Raw genomic sequence first — 15,944 nt, 5'->3', positions numbered from 1 at the left:
TGAGGTTAAAGAACATGGGGTATGGCAAAGGGAAAGCTAATATGTAGTAGAAAATAATGGCAATAGCTTGCAAGATATAATATTTAAACATTGGACTCTTATCTATTAGTTATCTTCGTAAAGGAAATAAAATATTAGCAGGTGCTAGCACTTATGAAATTCCCTTGTATAAAAGATATTTCCAAACTTTATTCTGAAAGCATCTTCTAATTAAAACTAACAAATGAACAAACAAAAATCAACTCTCTCCACATTTTAAAATAGTTTTATTGGTGTAAACCATTGCAGTTGCTTTTAGCTGCTGAGCTCCATTCTCATATGCAGGACAACATGTTACCCTTAGTTTTTATATGTATGGAATGACTCATGGACGATTCTTATTTATCCTAACCTTTAATAGCTGTTCCTGATTGTCATGCAGTAATGTAATGAGTATATATTGTAGAATTGCATGAGGATCTATTGTACATAGTGTCAGATTTAGTTTTCGTAGATTAATCTAGGACTAAATATTCTATACATGGGTATTCAGGGTTCATAATTATTTGTTGCTAAAGCATATTTACTGCTAATTCCTCAATTTACTTGAAAATGGAAGACTACTTCACAAAATTCCAGGTAACAATTAATATAATACAAATTAATAGCATTCCTATTTGAAAAGATGTTTAAAAATAGAGACATACATTATCTATAAATAGCATTAATTAGACATTAGAACTTTAAGTTGACATTAAAGTGAAGTAGGTTTATCTCTGTGTGTTTTGATTTTAAAATTTCTCTAAGATGCATTATTATGCACAGAAAAGTTAGTATAATCATCATCTATTCAAACAAATATTTGTAAAACAGATACAGTGTGCCAGGTTACTATTCTAGGCACTGTGAATATAATGAATAAAATAGAAAAAATATCTTGCTCTCATGGAGTTTATAGTTTAGTTCATTTGGGAAAATTAAGATTATTAGCAAATACTATCTGATACATATATGGGTATATTTTAAAATTAATTTATTATCTGCAATGCATGAGCATTTAAAAATTTGAATGTTACCTAGAGGCTACCTATAAAACTTGTATTTTGCCCTGATTTGTAAATACTTTCAACTGAAAATACTTTAAAATTCATGAGCTATCTCTTATAGTTTTTCTGTCAATATATCTAAATAATATATTTATACATTTCTTTGACTCTTTATGGAAAAATTTGTTACAGTAGCTGGCTATATTTTTAATTTTCACCTTGACCTCCCACTCATTCTTTAATCCACTCCAGTCAGGTTTTCACATCTACCAGTATACCAAAAGGGCATTTGCCCACTCAGCAATGATCTTCACTTTGCTACACCAAATGTGTAATTCTCAGTCTTTTATTACTTCATTTATCAGCAGAATTTGGCACAGTTAGTTGCTCACTTCCTCCTCCTTCAAATACTTTAGCATTTCTTTCTTGGTTCACCTCCTACATCATTGGCTTTTGTTTTTCCATCTTCTTTATTGGTCCTTTCTAATCCCCCTAACTACTTTGTGGTACTCCAGGGTTTAACCCTCGAACCACTTTTCTATTTATATGCACTCTTATTTACTTACATGGCTTTAGATATTATCTATATTTTTATGATTTTAAAATTTATATATCTAGCCCTGATATTCCCCTGATGTACAGACTTGTATATAAAACTGTCTAGTCAACTTTTCAGTTGGATATCCAAAAGCGTCTAAGAATTAGCATCTCCAAAAGTGAAATTCTAATATTTATGTCTAATTTGCTCTTCTAGTAACCATCTCCATCTCAGTAAATGTAACTCCAATACTCTAATAGCCTGACTCCCCAAAATGTGGAATTATTCTTGACAGATCTCTTTCTCTCACATTATCTCTTAGATAATTAGCTCTATATTCAAAATGTATTCCGAATCAGACCTAGTTTTACCACCGCTTCAACCCTGGCCTAAGGTACCATCATCTTATATCTGGATTTTTGTAATAGTTTCCTAACCTACTTCACTCCTTCTGCCCTTGCCCTCCTATTGTATATTCTTCATATAGCAGTCAATCAATCTGATTTAAATCTCGTATTATCACCCCTCTGTCCAAAAACTCTTTAGTAGCTCTCCATCTCATTCAGAGAGAGTAAAATGTCTTACAAGGCTGTATCAGCCAATTCCCTGGTAGCAAAAGATGGCTCATTTAATCTGGTTAATTCACTATTTCCAGAGGTGTGGTTAGAGTTTATGGAACTAACAATAGATTAGTGCATTATCCTAGGTATTATAGGTGTGATTGTCTAGGAAGCAGATTCTGAGGCTGAGTTTCGCATGCATGACGTTTATTAAGAAGTGTCCTCAGGACCAGGATAAACACCTGTGAAAATAAAAAGAAAGAAACCAGTATTGAGTAGAAGTAAAAGTCTAGCTGTAAAGCAGGCTCAGGGACAACCCCAACTGATGCCATAAGCAGCTCAGGAACCATGATGGCCCTTCAGAGTAGTCCTGAGTTATAATGCACTAGCACTGGGGCAACGTGTTCTTTGTTGAAGGGGGATCTGGGTAAAGTATTGCAGTGTCCACAAAAATGTAGTTACTTTACCAACACTAGGCCTGCCAGAGCAAACTGAAAGAGTTACTGGTGCCCAGAATGGGTAGCTGCTTAGAAAGGTCTACTTTATAGGAGCTGAGTCTTTGGTAAAGAGATGCAGTCATCCTAAAGGAACCTGTTGAGATTGAGCCAGGAAAAGAAATATACTTGCCTCCCTTTCCTTCCATCCTCTGACCTCCAAGAGGTTCCCCATCCCCCATTTGTCAAACCAGATACCAAGGAATATAGTGTATATTGGTTTGACTCCTAGGTTTTAAGGCAGGGTAGACAAAGGTTGTGAGTGAATTTGGAAGATCAGTATGCAACAAAATAATCTTACTTAGTCTTACTCTAGTATGCACTCTGATCTTATCTCCTACTATTTTTGTGAGCCTTAATGAAAGTTAATAAGCCAGCTTTTCATAAAAGGATTCTGCCCCATTTATCAGTGGTGGAAACCCCTCTAGTCTCCTATCTAGGGCATACAATTCTTGCTGCTGGTTTTCTGGGAGCAGGTAGAGAATATGGCTGGTAATTTTACAATTCAGTTTCCAGATTTCTACTTACACCCTTGTTTTCAGCACCAACCTCACACTCTCTCTAGTTTCCTCTTTTCTTATATCATTCCAGTACAATTACCCATGCACTACAACTATGGTTTCCTGCCTGAATTAGGGTGAGTAGAGTTTATTGTCTCCATAAGATGGTAGATTAGGGTTCTAGATGGCCTAAATAGAGTCCCCATCGATTTATCAGATTTTAACCCCTTACCTCCTTGTGCCACCAGGCTCAGAACCTCTCAGGCGTAACTTCTACTTGGACTCCCTCTCTATTGTCACAGTAGCTTTTTCTTTCTTTCTTTCTTTCTTCCTTTCTTTCTTTCTTTCTTTCTTTCTTTCTTTCTTTCTTTCTTTCTTTCTTTCTTTCTTTCTTTCTTTCTTTCTTTCTTTCTTTTCTTTCTTTCTTTCTCTCCTTTTCTATTTTGCTTGTTTTAATAAAATAACTCTCCAACAATCACTTTTCAACCTCCAACATTATTGAAATGTCTTTTTCTTTCTTTTTCTATTTCAAAATTATTGAAATAGTTTTTTTACTACTGCCTCTTAACTCTCATCTGGTATCACAACAGAATCAACTAGGGAGCTTGTTAAAATGCATACCTTGGACAACATCAGTGACAAGTATACCACAGTGGACAGAGGATGAGAACACAAAGTTATATTTAAAAAGCTTTTCTGGTAATTTTTGTGCACAAAAATAGTTGAAAAACATTTCCAAGGGGGTCATGAGTATACAACTCCCCCTGCCTTATCTCCCATTTACTGTAGGTGCTGTAGGAATTCAGATTTGTACATGATAACATGGGCATTTCTACTGAGATACAGGTAGGATTTCACTACCAAGTTGTCATGAATTTGGAACTGTTTTATGTTTTAACTTTGGTGCCTCTTGTAAATTTTTTCTCCCTTTTGACTATTTCCACCCTTACTGGAGACAACAAAAACAGTAATACTGTATTTGTGTTTTTATTAATATCCAAGGGAGGGATAAAGTTGGCTATGCTAACCTCACAATATCTTGATAGTTTTTGTTGCTGTTGTTTTCAATAGAACACTCTTTTTAAAAGAGAAAACATACAATAGATTTTACATTGTCTCAAATATTATGGATTCAGCAAAATCTTTTAAAACAATACTCAGATCGAACATATATGTCTGCTGAATTGGTGCTATGTTTATTTTCTTTGTAGGTATACAGCTTTTTCTTTTGTTGTTATTTTTTAAATTTATATTTCAAGTTTTTCTTACATATCATAGCATTTCCCATAATTAAGCTTCACATTTTAAAATCATATTGTTAAAAATCAGTTTTTGTAGTTAAGTAAAAACTAGAAAAATTATACCAATGAATGGGATATTTTTAACGTGTAAAATTGTATCTGTAAGCTAAAGATGCAAATGTTTTCTAAGTCATATGCCGTGTGTTTTGTGCTAGTCTCAACCTATCAATAACCAATGTTGTTGGACCGGCACTTGTGGTTCGTATTATGATTGAAGACATCCTTCAGCAATAACCGTCAGAAACTTTGAAAAAATAAAGGTTTATTACTTACAGGACCTGGAAATTACACAGTACGCCTGGGGCCACACAGCAAGATAGCAGGTAGAGAGCTTGAGTGCTCAAGCCTGGGGTTCTGCTTTTATTGGGGTTGAGGGTGGGAGCCTAGGATTTCCTGGGCTCACTCTTTATTGGTGAATTTAAAACATAAGAGAGAATTTAAACCTCAGGAAGAGAAAAAGCAAATGGCCCAACTGGTCAATTATCAAAATCAACCCAGATCTCTAAAACAAAGGAGCCTCTATTAGGGGTGGCAGCTGAGATCTTTATCTAGTTATGTGGCTGGCCAGGTGTTTATTCACAACAGCTGGCTTTGAAGTGGATGCCTCTTTGAAGTGGATGCCATAGCAATCAAAGCTTGAGTCAGGCATTTGCATTACAATAAAGAAAAAAAAAACAACCTGTCAGACTTTACATTGCACAGTGTTAGCTATATTACTGCTACGTTAGAAGGGCATGGATAAAGATCATTTCATTATGGGAAAAACTGAACAGTTTAGTGGGATGATTTACTCATAAAGTATCAGACATATCAATTAAGCTAAAAGCAAAAGATTAATAAACAGTGGTTGCATTTCATGTTTTATTCAAGTTAAATGAAATTTTTCATAATTAAATTAGTTTGCAGAATTCAGTCATTAAATGACCCCAAATCACAATCAAATTTAAAATATTCTATACAGTGTGCACATTATGAGAGACTCAAAAAAGAATCAAGTTGAACTCAATTACAGATTATACAGATTATAACTTTGTTCTACATATTATAAGTTGAATTATTTCCTTTCTCTTCATTTGAAATAAATTGGAAGTGATGGAGTCGTTTGGAGTTTATTCCCATTTTCAGGCATTCCTAGAACCTGGGTTAACCACTTGCATTTTTTAAATCTGGCTTTCCCCATAACATTGACAGCTCTCAGAACAGGTTTTCTTCAAGCATTTTTCATCTGAACTACTGAGTCTTTGACACAGACCCAAAGAAAGTTCCTGGTGGAAAATAAGATTCTTGTTGCCCCAAAGATCATTATTGTTATCCCACCTTCTCTTTCTCATGGAAGATTCAGCAAAATCCTTGCTTCCTAAGGGTTTCACAAACTGCTGTTAAATCACCATGTCTCAAAACGCTGTCCTCTTTCAGCGTTCACACATCCTTTATTTAACCCATACCCTCAACACTCATCTATCACTATTCAGGACAGCAGCCCAACTTTCTAGAAAAACTTTAGCACAAGATTCAAATCTTTTCCCTTGTCTCTGCCTTCCCTTTATTTACATTTGCAGAAGCATGTGTGCCTTCTCAAATACTTTTGACACACGTTCACGCCCTCACCACTTATGAATATTTTTTTCTATTTCATTTTATAAATCTTCAGAGTGAGGGAAAATGAAATATTTTCAGTTAGAACTATTCTACTTCTAGTTCATCTTTCTCTGTGTAAAACTGAAATGCCATTTCTTCTGCAGTAAGCACACTATATGCTTTTCTCACGAAATCCACTGATTACTATTTGTCTATAAGATTAAATGAAAAATTTCTGACTGATATCAAGATTATCTACAAACTGGCTTCATTTACTTTTCTAATCTGTGTCACAGTAATTTCACTGATAGTCCCTAGATTGTAGTATCCCTTTCATATTCAATGTTTGCATATTATTTGTGCTGAAACTTCTCTTTTACCAGGAAAATTCAGGTCATACCCTTATTCTGGGTATGTCCATGTCTTAACTATACTTCGAGAAAGTGTTTAAATATGATCTCCTCTATGATATCCTAAGAGCAAAACAAGTACTATTTACATTAATATTAGTAGTAGAATCCCAATTTACAGTTGAGAAAAGGAGCCTGAAATAGTTTGCTGTTATAAGGCTATCAAGAATTTTTACAATTTCTGAAACATAATAAGTATTCTCCTCAAATATGTAAATTCATGTAAGGATAAATTAAACCTAAAGCTTATGAGGACTATAAATCCATTTTATTTTCTCCATTGCAACACCTTTCCCACAGTTCGAGCCATTCAGCAGTGTCGTTTGGACTCCTGGCCAAATTGATCTTCCCACCAAACAATGCTCCACCCTGCAGCCAGAGTTATGGTTGTAAGATTTAACTATGATTGAAGCATTCCATAACTTTAGTAATCACTTGAGTGATTCCACATTACTGCAGTATGGATTCCAATTTGTTAATGTGGTTTACAAGGCTTTGAAGCTATTTTATCCTATTTAACGCTCTTTCACTCCTCTCCTTCATACCCACCTGTTGACTTCTACAACTCCACATTCACCAGACTTTTGTAGTTATCCTAACATCTTATGCTCTTGCACTGCTGGCCTTGGCACATCCTATTCTCTTCCTTTACAGCATTGTTTTCCCTGACTCTCACAACAATCTTTGTCTGCCTAACTCAAGGTTTTTAACTTTGTTTCAAATCCTAGGCTAGCTATCACTTCATTTAGGAATCCATTTCTAATGCTGTAAGCCTTTCTAAAACTACAGTAACACCGTACTTCCACTGTCATAATTATCTCACTCTCTACTGTAGTTAATAGTTGCTCATCTGTATCCCCAAGTGTAGTATTTTTTCACTACTTCCAAGTAGCATATTGATTGGGCTTTATTGTTTCTTCACCACTTTCAATGTGGGGAGGGGGCCCTCACACAGTCAAGCGATGCTCTGACACCAGCTGCGTGTCCTATGATTCAACTCAATTTTGACACTCTCTACCTGGAAATACCACCAGATTCCACAGGTTAAGGGCTCAGTTTTATAAGACAGCTTCCACTTCAGATGCTAATCACAAACCCACCTTGTTAACCTGTGCTTCTGAGCCACTGGCTATAGATTGGAGGATGCCACAACACCCTCCTTGGGTTTGGTTAATTTGCTAGAACTGCTCACAGAACTAAGGAAAACTGTTTATTTACTAGATTATTTGTTCACTACAAAGGATATTAAAGGATGTGAATCAATAGCCAGATGAAGAAATAAATAAGGTGAACAAACAACTGGGCTTCTATCCTCATGGAGTTTGGGGCCTGGCACGGTGGCATGTGGAAGTGTTCTGAACTCCTCCTTTTGACTTTTTAATGGAGGCTTCATTACATAGGCATGATTGATTAAATCATCACTCTAGGTGGCCATGTTCCCACAGAGCCTGCTAGAGAAGTAGGTTAAAAAAAAAAGAGAGAGAGAGAGCGTACTTTGGATCAATACTAGGAAAACTCAGAGTAGGCAAATTTCATCATAAACATCCTCAGCATTTATGTCAAAGCCCAGCTGAGAGGATCTCTGTTCCAGGAATCTTCTTTTTCTCCTGGGCAGAGTTGTGAGTTTCTCCTTTTTGGTTCTTATGTCATCCTGCTCAATCCTCTTTGTTTGCACTTACCATATTATCAACCTCCCAGTAGATTCTAAGACACCTGAGAGCTATAAACTTCTCTATGGTGAGTAAATGAAACTAAGTCCCCCTAAAACTGAGTTTCCTTACTGAGTTTATCATTAACCTCTATACCCAAAACCTTAGTTCTTTTCTTTTTTTTTTTAATGCTTCTCTTTTTAAAAATTTTATTATTTATTTATTTATTGGTTGTGTTGGGTCTTAGTTGTGGCACAGGAGATCTCTTTGTTGAGGCATGCAGGATTTTTTGCTGCGGCATGCAGGCTTCTCTCTAGTTGTGGTGCATGGGCTTCTCTCTCTAGCTGTGGCCTGCAGGTTTTTCTCTCTCTAGTTGTGGCACACAGGCTCCAGGGTGCGTGGACTCTGTAGTTGTGTCGAGCGGGCTTAGTTGCCCCGCAGCATGTGGGATCTTTGTTCCCCGACCAGGGATCGAACCCGCGTCCCCTGCATTGGAAGGTGGATTTTTTACCACTGGACCACCAAGGAAGTCCCTTATTTCTTTTCTTGAACTGCCCCTGTTCCCCTCAGGATTGATGAGTATCAAAGAAAAGGGGTGATTGAAACCAAGCAGGACCCAGCAGGGCTTTCCTGGGTACAAAAGCCCCTCTGTGTCCCCTGTTTCTTGTTTGTAGGAAAAAAAGCTTTAGTCTCCTAGGCCTTCCTGGAGTTACAAAGAGCAGGCACAGGCAGTTAATGATTAGGACAATAGAGTCACAGGACTCCTAGTTCCTCCTGAAAAGATATAGATAACAATATGATGCATATCTTTGAGTTGTTTTAGGGAAACTAAGACACTACCTCCCAGCCCCAGGTGGAGGATGGTGATTATATGCTGACCCCAAGCGCAAAGACCCCAGACTGCTTGGAAACAGAAAGTTGAGATTCCTGAAACAGTACCTTGTTACCTCACCACCAACCAGTCAGAAGAAAGTCACACATCCTATGACCCTCTCTCCTGATACTGTCTTTAAAAATCCTGCCTGAAAGCCATCAGAGAGTTTGGGTCTTTTGAGCATGAGGTGCCCATTCTCCTTGCTTGGTGCCCTGCAAGTAAACCCTTCATTTGCTACAAAAACCCACTGTCAGAGTGTTACTAAACTCAGGTTCGGCTGCTCACCACTCGAAAGCCAATACTGGAGAGATGAGTGTTGGTTGGAAAAGAAAAGTTGCTTTATTTAGGAGGTGGGCAACCTGGGAAGAAGGTGGACTAGTGTCCAAAAACCAACTCTGAAAATTCCTCTCAACCATGAAAGGTTTGAAAAGGAGAATTATTTGGGGGGAGGGGTCAAAGTCTTTGTTATCTTCTATTGTGTGCAGACTTTCTTCTGATTGGTTGGTAGTGAAGTAATAGAGTGATGTCCTAGGAATCTTATGTTCAACCTGAAGTTACCATCCTCCACCCGGGTGGGGAATTTAGTTCCTAAGGAAGAACTGAAAAATATTGTTATATATATTCCTTGAGGAGGAACCAGGACCCTGCCCCATTGCTGCATTATTATTGCTTCTTGACTGCTCTTCCTTTGTTTCTGCATTCCTTCCCTTCCTTGATAAGCAAGTGTTTGAATCTGCCCTTTGGAACTCAGGGAAGGTCAAGGAGGCTGAATGAAACCTATTTCCTACAAACAAGAAATGGGGGACAGGGAAAGGATTTGTACCCAGGGGGGCCCCACAGGGTCCTGCTCAGTTTCAAGAGTTTGGCTTTTTCTGCTGTGGGTACATGAGCCCTTGCTTGGTAACATGAGTATCCTCAATGCAATACCTAGCTTACTGTTTACTGAAGTAAACACAATTGAATGTCTGCATCTTTCTCTCTTTCTAACTTTGTTCCTTCTTATTTTTTTCAACTGGTATACCAAGATTCTGTCTTTCACTCCAAACTCCACCATCAAAATCTATTTGTTTTCCCTCTAAAAGATCAAGTATCAATTATGTATTTATTCCTCAATTGCATTTAAAGTCACTTTTGTTATCTCTCTCAAGAATATTTGAAGTGAATACCTTACCTTCAATTAGGACTAGGTTTGGTCTCCATTAAAAGAATTCCATGCTTCACAAAGCAGGCAGGCAAAAACAATTCCCTCCCCCCAGATCCTAGCTAACTCCCTTCTATCTTCAGAAGAGAGATCAAATATCACTTCTTCAAGTGAGTCTTACTTGCCCTTCAGAGTAAGTTAAATTGCCCTGATAAAAGCTTTTGTCATAACTCAAACTTTTCTTTCATATCTCTTACTAATTAAGTATTTGTGGAATTACTTTTTGTTCAATGCTCATCTCGCTCAATATGCTTTAAGTTCCTTGTGAGAGTTGGAAGGCATACTCATTTCTTACAACACTATCTTCAGTAAATAATACCGTGCTTATCATATGGTTGCCATGGTACGAACATATTTTTCTGAATACCCTAAAAATTAATATAACATAGAATCTCTAAGTCAAAAGTAAATTTAAGGGGTTTTATGGTCAAGAGAGCTGCCATTCCCCTCTCACATTACTGTATTTAGACAATCATGTTCTCTGCTCAGCATAAGGCTTATGGTCTTCCTGAGGACAAGGCTCGGGTGGAGATAAATGGTTACAGACAGGAAGTGATGCTGTTCCACTTTGACACAGATGAAACTGGAACTTGAAGGTAATAAGTGATAAGATTTAAGAGTTAGATAATAAGTCTAATAAGGATAAAGGGGTTTTGAAATTTTTCATAAACCATTGGTATGATATTTATTTTACTTCTTTTCTAATTATCTATAATGTATTGGGTTGGCCAAAAAGTTCGTTTGGGTTTTTGGTAAGCTATGAGAAAAACGAACGAACCTTTTGGCAAAACCAATAGTATGGCCCAAATCTGAAAGATACAAATAAACAGTTCTCTGTTATTAACAAGTTTAAATTATTTCATCTACATTTAAACAAATATTGTTACACATTGGAAAATGTGTAGTTTTCAGAGACAGGAAACTCTACTGTTCCATTTTTATTTAACCACCTGTCTTGTTTTACATTTTTCAAATTATTCAGACTAGAAAACGTAAGGTGTTATGTGTTAAATAGCATCCACCTGGTGGTTCTGATTTTCTTCAGTCTTACAGTGTCACCCAAAATGGTGTCACCATAACATCTTTAGATGCTGTCACCACATCCTTCTAAAGCATATATCGTATATGATAAATGTTCTTTTTCTATTCTTACTCTTTGTCTTGTTCCTTTTTATCACAGTCTCTTCAAGTTTCCATGGGAACGCTAATGGAAAACAAAAGTAATGATAAATTTTCTAGGTGTACCAGTTTAAAAATATTTTCACTATGGGGTTTAGTGCTGGGAGAGTTCTTACCTCATCACAGATATGGATGTATCCTCTTTAACAGGAATAAGTAACATTTTTCATATGAGACTTTTAAATTGTTTTTTTCTTTTTTATGCAACGGAATTATTTGATCTAGCTTTTATGTGAAACTGTTTAACTGTAACCATTTGTACTTTTATGAAATGTGATATATATCTTCAGTAATCCCAGTAGTTTTGATGGTTTGTTCCCTTTCATTCCTCTAATGTTAGGAAATTGGAAAATTTTGACTGAATGCAAAAGAAATTATTGAGGAAAATCTTGGGAATTTTCTTGTGGGAAAATAGTAGTGGTGTGACAGTAATAAGCACAAGTAATTAGTTTTAGAAAAAAACTTAATCTCTTCTAACACTGCTATTCTAATATGCAAATATCCATATCTACAAAGTGAAACTACATTAGAAATCAAAACAAAAAATAAGTTTGCACTATGAGTCCAGGAAATGATGCTTCTTTTTAAACAATTTTGTTGCTTCAGTTTTTCCTCTCTACTTACCTTCCAAAGGGAAAAATTGGCTGTTATCCTTAAAATGAAAGGCATGTAAAATTATATTTCATAAGTCTAACTTCCCATGAAAAAGCAAAAAATAAAGTAAGACAGAAAAAGATAAAAAATATCCTCATTTAATGGAGTATCTAAGAGAAATTTTAAAATATTTATTTTAGGTTAATAAAGACAGATCACCTATTTTTCCACATTTTTACTTGTATGAAGATTCTTTTTCATTTTTTGACATTTAAAAATAAATTTAAACGTTTGTTACATTTTATTTTGTTTCATAAAACAAACGTCTTATAAAAATTGGCAGAGGCAGAATTCATTTGAAACTTCCAGTTAAATAACAGCAGAACCCAATTGCTTTCCAATCAAGCCCCAGCCATTTTCCACTTGAAATATCAAAGATTTTACCTGTGTCTGCCACCACCAATGGAAGCACAACAGAGACAGTAGAGGTTAATCAGCTTCTCTGTGGAGGTGCTTTCAGATGAGGGTTTAAGTCCAAGCAAGGGTTTCCTAGTGGGTGGTCCACAAAATTCCAATTTCTTAGACTTTAAAATGTGTTATATTACTGGAAAATAGTATGTGGTTAAGACTGGAAAACACTGAGTTAAACAACTAAACTACTTTTTTACTACAAGATTTTTCTGAGATTTTGCTATGTTGATGGTCATTATAAAGTATGAAGAGAGAATTTATTATGTACAATAATATTTAATAAAATAATTTGAACACAGTGTGCTTTTTAATGAGTGTTGCTAATTGGTTCCTCCTTGCCCCCAGTACATTTAAGAAAATACTTGTTTTAGATAATAGGTTTTATTTCAGGGCTAGTAAAGACACTGTTTTTTTGGTAGAGAAGAACTTATTTACCTTGGATTTCTCCATCAATAAGGTGATAAGATATGGAACAAAAGTTAGTAGTTTCCAAGGACAACTGAAGTAGAGATGCTGTATAGGTAAGTTTAAAAATCAGGAACAACATTTGTGCTTGTGATATGGATTAGAGATCCATTAGCTTATTGGTAGTTATTAACTATGCAGGAAATTACTAGATATTGGGCCTGGGGGACCAGACCATAAAAAGGGAAGGATCTTAGACTACAATGCTGGAGAGCACCAATGTTTAAGAAACATATAAAAAAAAGATGTCAAAGCGAACGTGAAAAGGCATGAGTCAGATAGGTAGGGGAGAAGAATAAATATTAGGAAAAGATAATTTCTAATAATAATAATATTGTATTCTTGATATATGTTGACACAGAGGAAGTCAAATGACAAAAAGAATACAAGCAGATATTTAAAGAAGAATCACTGAATTATAAGAATTTTTGCACATTTACATTTATGATTTTTCTAGAATCTTTCCTACTTTGTTAGAGCAAATCAAAGGTAAATAGCATATGCCTTCTTGTCTACACCACTTTTGTGTCTATGTGTGTGTCTGTGTGTATAAAATACGATTGTGAATGCATTAAATTATTTTTAATAATCAATTTATACAGAAGTCAGATTCTATTATAATCAGAGTCAATTATTATGCTATGGTAGTTAGCAGTAGCAAAGTGTGTTTATAAAATATTAAAAGGGCTCCCAGGGACTTATACTATATTGATTAATTTTTAAACTTATAATTTTGAGAAAGTTTATACATTTGTAAAATACACAGGATAATATAACAAATGTACATGAACTCATCATAAAATGTCAATAATTATTGTCATATTTTATCTGCAATATTTTATAATATATATTTATAATAAGAATTCTATTTTTAAAAAATGAGCCACCATATTATTATGGCTCCTAAGAAACTGAGGTTTTTAAAACAATTCAACACTAATTGGATATTTGATATGAAATCTCAGATATTTCAACATTTTTGACCTATAGTTCAACTTAATATCATCAAATATCTAGTTAGTGCTCAAACTTAATTGTTTCATAAATGTGTGCATGTGGGGTTTTTTTCGCTATGTATGTTTATTTATTTATGGTTTAGAATTGTTTGTTTGAATCATGATTCCATAAATTTTAAACACTGCAGTTGGTTAATGTATCTCCAAAACTATTTTATTCTATAGATTTCTCCTTGATAACTTTTGTTCCCCTTGAACATTTTGTTGAAGAAGTTAGGTAATGTTTTTCATAGAGTCCTCACAACCTGAAATTTTTTAACTGCATCCTCATGCTTTAATTTAACTCAGTCTTATATCTCCATATTTCATAAATATTTTGTACGTTTTCATAAATATTTTATATAAGAATGTATTTATTATTTTTTCCTTGTAAATTTGTATTTAGATCTGCTATATTGTCCATAAATTATTTCTTCGACATTGGGTTGTGGTTTTTTTTTTCAATTTTTGGTTAAGAATAACTCTAGGTGGTGGTAATTCTATTAGGAGCTACATAGTAATTGACTGAGTCTCTTTTTGAGATAGTCAGCACTCTATATTCTCAGGTTCCACATCTGTGGATTCAACCAAACATGCATGGAAAATATTTGAAAAAAAATTCCGGAAAGTTTCAAAAAGCAAAACTTGAATTTGCTGTGCACAAGAACTATTTACATAGCATTTACACTATATTTACAACTATTTACATAACATTTGCATTGTACTTGGTATTATTTGTAATCTAGAGATGATTTAAAGTATATGGGAGGATGTGTGTAGGTTATATGCAAATACTACACCATTTTATATAGGGGACCTGAACATCCATGGATTTTGGTATCTACGGGGGTCCTGGAACCAATCCCCCTGGATACCAAAGGACAACTCTAGTAACAGACACTGGTTATCATTACATCTATTGTTTCATTAAGTATTACAAAATGGTGATATTTTCATTTTATATTTCCTACTTTATTGAAAATCTGGGGTCATTCTATAAAAAGAAACTTTTCCTTATCAACAATTTGGCTACTCTAAAGCACAGGTTATAGAGGGAGAGCAGGATAAATAATGGATTTTTCATGTACTTATTAGGTTTTTAAAATAACCTTTTTCTTTAAACAATTTTAGATATACAGAAAATTTGTTAAGATAGTACAGAGATTTACCTTAATTAAACCCAAACCCAGTTTCACCTTTTATTAATATCTAACATTAGTCTAGTGTATTAGTTACAATTGATAAACCAATATTGATACATTCTTATTAGCTGAATTATATACGTTATTATTCAGATTTCCTAAGTTTGTACTCAGTATCCTTTTGGTTTCAGGATCCCATCCAGGATACCACATCTTATTTAATCACCATGTCTTTAGGTTAGACTTGATTGTGACAATTTCTCAGAATGTGCTTATGTTATTGATGACCTTGACAGCTTTGAAGAGTGCTGATTAGATGCTTTGTAGAATGCTTGTCATGGTTAGACTGTGTTTATGGGTTTTTGAAAGATAGACCACAGAGGTAAAATACCTTTTTATCACATCATATAAATGGCACATACTTTCAACACGACTTATCACTGTTGATGTCGAAATTAATCACCTTGCCGTGGCAGTATTTGTCAGGTTCCTTTACTGTAAAGATATATTTTTTTATTCCCACTTTACAGTTCTCTTAGAAAGAAATCACTCTATTCACCTCAAACTTAGAGTGTGAAGTCATACTCTACATCCTAGAGTGTGGAATATTTACATAAGTTATTTGAAATTCTTCAGCAAGGGATTTTTCTCTTCTACCATATTATTTACTTATTTATTTATTCAATCATTTCTTTAAATCAGTGCAGACTCATGGATATTTATTATTTGGATTATAATTCAATACTTCTTTATTTATTTATTTATGCAGATTATGTCAGCTTTGACCTTCGAGAGCTCTTTCATTTGGCTCCTGTGTCCCTTTAATACAGCTCCATCAAAATGTGTGTGTGGAAGGAAGTGTTTTTGCACTTCTTTCTTTTCTGGCATTATAAGATGTTGAGGTTCACCTTATATTTTTCCTGCCCCAGTTTTAAAATTAGTCATTTCTCCAAGGAGCCTAGGTTTCT

This window comes from Balaenoptera physalus (genome assembly GCF_965194825.1).
Source record: "Balaenoptera physalus genome assembly, chromosome: 4".
In the NCBI taxonomy this organism is placed as follows: Eukaryota; Metazoa; Chordata; class Mammalia; order Artiodactyla; family Balaenopteridae; genus Balaenoptera; species Balaenoptera physalus.
Note: the sequence above shows the minus strand (reverse complement) of the source record.